This window comes from Nicotiana tabacum, chromosome 1 (assembly GCF_000715075.1).
Source record: "Nicotiana tabacum cultivar K326 chromosome 1, ASM71507v2, whole genome shotgun sequence".
Lineage (NCBI taxonomy): Eukaryota > Viridiplantae > Streptophyta > Magnoliopsida > Solanales > Solanaceae > Nicotiana > Nicotiana tabacum.
In genome coordinates this window covers 218824927-218832689 of record NC_134080.1, presented here as the reverse complement: position 1 = coordinate 218832689, position 7763 = coordinate 218824927, and positions in this window count along the sequence as shown.

Below are 7763 nucleotides of genomic sequence, written 5' to 3'. Positions count from 1 at the left end.
GTCCAAGTTCAACTGTCGCAATGCCCAAAGTGCTTTATGCTCAAGCTCCACCGGGAAGTGGCATCCTTACCAAAGACCAATTTGTACGGTGACATACCAATTGGGGTTTTGAAGGCTGTGTGGTATGCCCACAATGCATCATCCAACTTCCTTTCCCAATCGGTTCTTGTTGCATTCACTATTTTTGTAAGGACACTTTTAATCTCCCTGTTGGACACTTCAACTTGCCTTCTCGATTGTGAATGATATAGGGTGATCACCTTATAACGAACTCCATATTTTTCAAGCAGCCGTGCGAACGCTCTATTACAGAAATGAGTTCCGCCATCACTGAGTATAGCTCTTGGGTGCCAAATCGTGTGAAAATGTTCTTCTTCAGAAAGCTTGTTACCCCTTTAGCATCATTGGTCGGGAGAGCCACTTCTTCGACCTACTTGGAGACGTAGTCAACTGCTACCAATATGTACTTGTTACCATATGAGCTGTCAAATGGCCCCATGAAGTCGATCCCTCATAATCCACATGTCAAAAACCTCAACCTCTTGAATTGTGGTCATTGGCATCTCATGTCTGCGAGATATATTGCTTGTCTTTTGGCATTCATCACAGCTTTTGACCCAAGTATGGGCATCCATGAACAAGGTTGGCCAATACAAGCCCAACTCCAACACCTTAGCTGCTGTCCGAATTCCTCCAAAGTGCCCACCATATGGTGAGGCATGGCAGGCCTGCAAAACAGAATTTTGATCTTTCTCGGGGATACACCGCCGGATCATATTATCTACACAGATTTTAAACAAAAGAGGTTCATCCCAATAATAATACCGACAATCACGAAAGAACTTTTTCTTTTGAATAGAGGAGAGCTCGTGAGGTACAATACCACTTGCTAAATAATTAGCAATGTCAGCATACCATGGTGCTTCCTCCAGTGTCATTGCTAGTAATTGTTCATCCGGGAATGTCTCTGTTATATCCTCAACCTCTACTTTCTTTTCAGCTCCATCGAACCTTGAGAGGTGGTCAGCTACTTGGTTCTCTATCCCTTTTCTGTCACGTATCTCCAGATCGAATTCTTGTAACAGGAGAACCCAGCGAATCAAGCGTGACTTTGACTCTTTCTTTTCTATCAGGTACCTAATTGCTGCATGGTCAGTGTAAACAATAACTTTTGAGCCAATTAAGTATGACCTGAATTTGTCGAATGCAAAAATGACAGCCAACATCTCCTTCTCAGTCACGGTGTAATTGACTTGTGCACCGCTAAGCGTTCTGCTTGCATAGTAATCGAGTGCATCAGTTTATCTTTTCTCTGCCCCGAGACTGTTCCTATAGCATAATTGCTTGCATCGCACATGAGCTCAAACGGTTGCTCCAAGTTGGGTGCAGTCACCAATCTCTTTTTCAACTCCTAAAATGCCAACCTGTAATCATTAGAAAACAAAAAGGGATGATCCTTTTCAAGGAGTTTGCATAATGGGTTAGCAATTTTAGAGAAATCTTTTAAGAATCGCCGGTAGAACCCGGCGTGCCCAAGGAAACTTCTCACCACCTTGACCGAAGTAGGCGGTGGCAACTTTTCAATAACGTCAACCTTAGCATGGTCAACCTCAATTCCCTTAATAGACACTCGATTCCCTGGGACTATCCCTTCTTGTACCATAAAATGGCACTTCTCCCAGTTTAGCACTAAATTTGTCTCCACACATCTTTTGAGCACTCTTCTTAAATTGTGAAGACAATCCTCAAATGAATCCCCACTACGAAGAAATCATCCATAAAAACCTCCATAATATCCTCTACCATGTCTGTGAAAATGGCTAACATGCACCATTGAAATGTCGCTGGTGCATTGCAAAGCCCAAAAGGCATTCTCCGAAAGGCAAAGACGCCATACGAACAAGTGAAGGATGTTTTCTCTCTATCTTCGGGGGCTATTGAGATCTGATTGTACCCCGAATATCCATTCAAGAAACAGAAGTGCGATCGCCCAGCCAACCTATCCAATATTTGGTCAATGAATGGCAGAGGAAAATGGTCCTTCTAGGTGGCTGTGTTTAATTTCCGGTAATCTATGCAAATCCGCCATCCCGTGACTGTACGAGTTGAGATCAACTCATTGTTCTCATTTTGTACAACAGTCATTCCCCCCTTTTTCGGCACACATTGGATAGGGCTGACCCAATTGCTATCAGAGATGGGGAAGATGATTCCCGCATCTAACCATTTGATCACTTCCTTCTTCACCACCTCTTTCATATTAGGGTTCAGCTTTCGTTGATGTTCTCTGGAAGGCTTGTGCCCTTCTTCCAAGAGAATCTTATGCATACAGAAAGTTAGGCTGATACCTTTTATGTTTGCCATGGTCCAACCAATGGCAGTCTTCCATTCCTGTAGTACTTGTAGGAGCTACTCTACCTGCACATCTAGCAAACCGGATGATATAATGATAGACAAAGTAGAGTCAGGGCCTAAGAAAACGTACCTGAGGTGAACTAGGAGTGGTTTCAGCTCCAACTTGGGTGGTTCCTCTACTGATGGCTTTGCTGGAGGTGTAGCCCTTTTTCTAACTTAAGGGACTCGTACTGAGGTTCCCTCCTCCAGAATCCTTGGCCTTCAAGTGCCATGACCCACCCAGCTAACCCGTTACCATCCATCTCCTCTAAGTTTGTTAGGCAAGCCTTTAATGGATCTTTAGCAGTCAAGGTCACATCATCTTCGTGTAGGATCACATCCACTGCCTCCACTAAGGAGCAATTAGCATATTTAGTGGGTCTCCTCATGGATTGCTAAACGTTGAATATGACTTCTTCCTCATTTTTAGTTCCCCAGTCTCACAATCAATCAATGCTCTCCTAGTGGCTAAGAATGGCCTCCCTAAAATGATGGGATCTCCTCATCTACGCGACAGTCCAGAATAACAAAATTTGCAAGGAACACAAACTTCCCCACTTGTACCAACACATCATCAAGAATCCCAGTCGGCCGTTTAACCGTGCGGTATGCCAGCTGCAACAACATCGAAGTCGGTTTAGCTCTGCTAATGCCCAGTTTGGTGTATACAGCCAGAGGCATCAAATTTATGCTGGCTTCTAAGTCACATAATGACCTTGCAAAGGCATAACTCCCAATAGTGCATGGAATCGTAAAGCTACCTGGCTCAGACATCTTTTGAGCCATGGGTCTTGTCACTACTGCGCTGCAGGTCTACGTCAGATTCACTGTGGATAGGTCCTGAAAGTCAAACTTTTGTGACCTTAGATCCTTCATCATCTTTACATAACCTGGCATCTCTCTCAAGGCATCCATCAACGGAATATTCAACTGAATTTGTCGCAATATCTCCATGAATTTCCTGTATTGATCTTCCTTCATTTGTTTTACCAGTCTCTGAGGGAATGGTATATGTACCACCTTTTGTGCACTGCTTGCTAGCTTCTCTTTGTTGGGGTTTTGTGGCACAAGAGGTACCTCCTGTTTTGCAGCTTATTCACTCGCCTTTGCCTTACCCTTTTCGCCCTGATCCAGTTCAACCACCATTTCAGTAAGTTCTGCTGGTTCATCTACTTCTAGTGGAATTGGCGTGGCTGGCGTAGTCTCTTTGCTGGCTTGTGCCATTTCCTACTCTTTGTCTAAATCTCTCCCATTCCGGAGACTTATTGCCATCAGCTGATTCGAGTTTTGTTCTTTGGGGTTGATATTTGTGTCGCTGGCAATGTTCCCTGGGGCGGTTGTTTAAAGCCATAGACAACTGCCCCAACTGAGTTTCAATGTTCTTTATAGCTGAGTCATGCACTGCCAACTTTTCCTGCATCTTACCATTTGTCCCAATGAGCTGCTGAAGCATACCCCTGATCTCTACCATGTTGTTATCTTGTTGTTGAGCAGGTGACTGATATGTCAACTGTTGCTGGTTCTGTTGTGGATAACCCTGCTATCTCTGGTATGACACCACTTGGCCTTGAGGTTGCATACCTCCAGGATGTTGCATGTTTGGCCTGTATTGTTGATATGGTGTCGGTCTCCACTGCTGTCCTCCTGGTCTCTGACCCCCAAAGTTGTTGACATAATTCATATCTTCTCTTACCCCTTGATTGTCACCTTCTCCACTCCATGAGCACACATAAGACTGATTAACACAGGGTGTACACAGTCCTCAATTTGTTGTGTCAACAATATGCACCTGTTTCGTACCCATCGCATCAAACTTCTTTGTCAATATACTCATTTGAGTCAGGAGTGTGGCCATGTTCTCTGCATGCGAATTATTTGGGTCAAGAGGAATGGAATGCATTATGGGTGCTAGTGTTGTACCTCTAGTCATCCACCCCTAATTTTGGGGCATCTTGTCAAGAAGGACTTTGCACTCGGTGAATGTCTTACTAAAAAATGTACCTCCAGCTGAAGCATCACATTGGCCTTTAAATTGTCAGCTTACCCCATATAGAATCTCTGCCCGAGCATTTGATCCGGAATACCATGGTGAGGACACTTCACTAGCATCCCTTTGAACCTTTCCCAAGTGTCCCACAAGGTCTCAGTCTGTTGCTGCTTGTACTGCAATATTTCATCAATCTGCATTGCAGTTTTGTTGGGCGGGTAGAACTTATTCAGGAACTACTTGACTAATTTCTCCCAGGTGACAATGGAATTGATTGGGAGCGAATTCAGCCAAGTATGAGCTTCCCCAGTCACGGAAAATAGAAACAGTAGTAGCTTGATAGCTTCTAGGTCACATTCGATTGTTTTTGGGTCACACAAACCGATAGAAAATTTTTCAAGTGTTGCTGAGGGTCTTCAATGTGTGACCCGGAGAACAATTCCTTATTCTACAGAAGGTGCATCATGTTGTTGGTGATCTCGAATGTCTCCACTTGAATTGGGGGCATAACAATGGCAGTATCCAGGTTGTTAGCTGTAGACTGTGCCCAATCATAAAGTGCAACTTCTGGCATAAGAGGTGCCACTACTCCAACGTTTGGGGGCGTTTGCGCATCCCCGATATTTCTATTGATGTTTTCTGCATCACCCATATCAAATTCGAGTTGGTGTGGTGCTGTGATTGGTGGATCCTCTTGTTGGCACGTTTCAATGCCCTGAATGTTTTCTCGGGATCTGAGAGTCCTTCAAGCAGTTCTCCAGTCCTTGAAGAGTTTCTAGGCATACACCTGAAGTTCACAAGAGTTCAAACGTGAGAATTTCAATAAAAAGGTTGTTTAACACCTTCAAAAATTGATTTAAACTAATAATTCTAATACTACTTCTAAGTTGTAATAAATACACCGTTAGATTCTCCGACAATGGCGCCAAAATTTGATCATGCCCAACTATGCCTTCTAAAAGACAAAATGGTCGTTGCAATTATAATCCTATCTATTACAACTTTTTGGCAATGCTATTATCAACTCAACCACTTTCTAGATATAAGATTTTGATCAATAAAGATTTGGTTTTCGTTTAACTACTTCGAATAATATTAAAAATAACAATAAGCTTAAGCAAAGATAATTCAATGGTAAAAAGGTCTAGGGCAGTGATGTCCCCAATTGCTAGTTTTAGATCTTGACTCTTTCGCTATAATCTCGCCGTAATATTCTATGAGGATTAAGAGCTATGGATTATCGTAATTATCTCTCGATCAACTACAATAATTTACTAGAGCATTCTCTCGAACTACTCTAGCTGACAATATGTACAACTTTAAATTATCCCACCAAAGTTTCTAAACCCAATTTTAAGTTCAAGTAATGAATCTCTTCAATTGCCCAAAAGTGATGTTGTTTAACATCAATCTAACCCAATATTTTTTCTCAAGCAATAAGAGGTAACTAGACACGATTAATCAAGGGCCCATTCAATTAATCACCATACAAAATATAGTAGAACAATCATATAATAAATCCGGCTCGATTATAACAAGTTGAGTCAAAACTTCAATCAACAATTGGGTTCATCAACCCTAGATAATTGTTTAGCTACTCATAAAAAAATACGAGAAAACTACTAAATTGTTCATAATATAAGATTGCAAGAAAATAAAAGGGAGATAGAAAAACTCTAATGTTTGGTTGATCTTCTCACACTTGTTCTTGCCTCCATTAATGTCTAAAAACCAGCTTAGCTCTATTGTGGGCGAGCTTCTAAAGTTTAATAATGGTTTGGAACAAGTTTTCCCGATTTTTGCACTTTGGTCCCTCAATTTTCTGGCGAATGAACAGTTCACCGCGGTCGCGGCAGAACCGCGGTAAGACCGCGGTGAACGCTAAACATTCTGCCTCGCCACTTGATCTACCGCGGTTCCATCGCGATCGCGGTGGATTTCCTTCATTCCATTTTCGCTACTTCATGCTCGGGTACTTCTTGATTGGGCGTTTTCTTCACATTATTGACTTTAAAACACTCCTTAGTGCTTCCTCCATTAGATTATTCCCTGCGAAGCAAAAGAACACCAATTAGAGCATTTTGTTATCAATTTGCCTATAAAAACACAGTAAAATATGGTAATATTAAGGTGTAAATATCATCTATATAACCTACTATCAACCACCAGACTCTTCGACCCCCGAGGACGCATGTGAAGCATTGTGCCGTGAATGAGTTGAAGGGCGAAGATATTGATCATGTGATCCAAAGTGATCTTACGACCGACGAGCTCCGCAAACTTGAGCAACATAAGGAACAACTTGTATAGGTACGACGAAAGTTGGGCAGGGCATACCTCGTAAAAATTGTAGAAATCCACCACCAGGAGAGGGAGAAGAAGTGTGTACCCAATGAGAAAGGGCTAGGCGTAGAACACGTAGTACCCGGGACGGTTAAAATGGACTATATCGTCCCCTGCGACCGGCCGCATGTCAACGTAGTTAGGGATTCCCCACCTAGCTTTCAACTCTGCAATGTCTTCTTCTTTAAAGCAGAAGGGACAGGTTCCGGCTCCACCCCAGCGCGGCCGCATAAGTCATTCCATTCTCTCCTAAGACGAGGCAAAATCTTGGCTACCGACGAGACCTCCTCATCCTCCACCACTTCTACTTCACTTGTGGCCTGACAAACATTTTTCGGTGCCGGAATTGTGACAGGGAGATCAGTGCGAGAAGAATCACCAGCCATTTTGTTAAGGGGGAGGGGCAAAAAGACAATGGAGAAGAAGGATGAAAGTTTTCAACCAGTTGGGGGCGAACGAAAATTTGAAGTATCAGGAAGAAAATATGCTCGCAATATTCTTTCAAGCAAAAGGCAAAGAAATGTGTCAATCGAAGGATGTGTTCCTTCTATTTATAAGAGACATAAATTCACCAAGCACGAAGCCCAAGAGTCGCCAATCGAATCTGATAGGGCACGAAATATTTCGGTTCCCCTGGAACATGTGTCATAATGGCGGCAACCACGAAACAACGCTTCAATATCAAACGACGTTTCGGTTCTGAAACAGTCGCAACGGTCCAGGGATATCGGAAGAGCGATGTCATCTCACTTGCAACCTAAAAAGTACAACCAAGGAACAAGCAGTCAGATTCCTTTCGAATTCGTAACAATCATGATCCGTCTGCCTGGCCCGACAGGGGACGACCCCAACAGACAGAGGGATTAACTGTATTGGTCAAAATCTCTCGATACCTGTCGATGCAGTAGAAACAACTTTTAAAGGACGACCAAGGCAGACATAAAGTGAGAGAGCGTCGAACCGAGTGAATAACAAAGGTCGCATGACTATATATAATAGGGGGAAACCTTCGATCAGGGTCTCCTGTCCATCCTCTCTC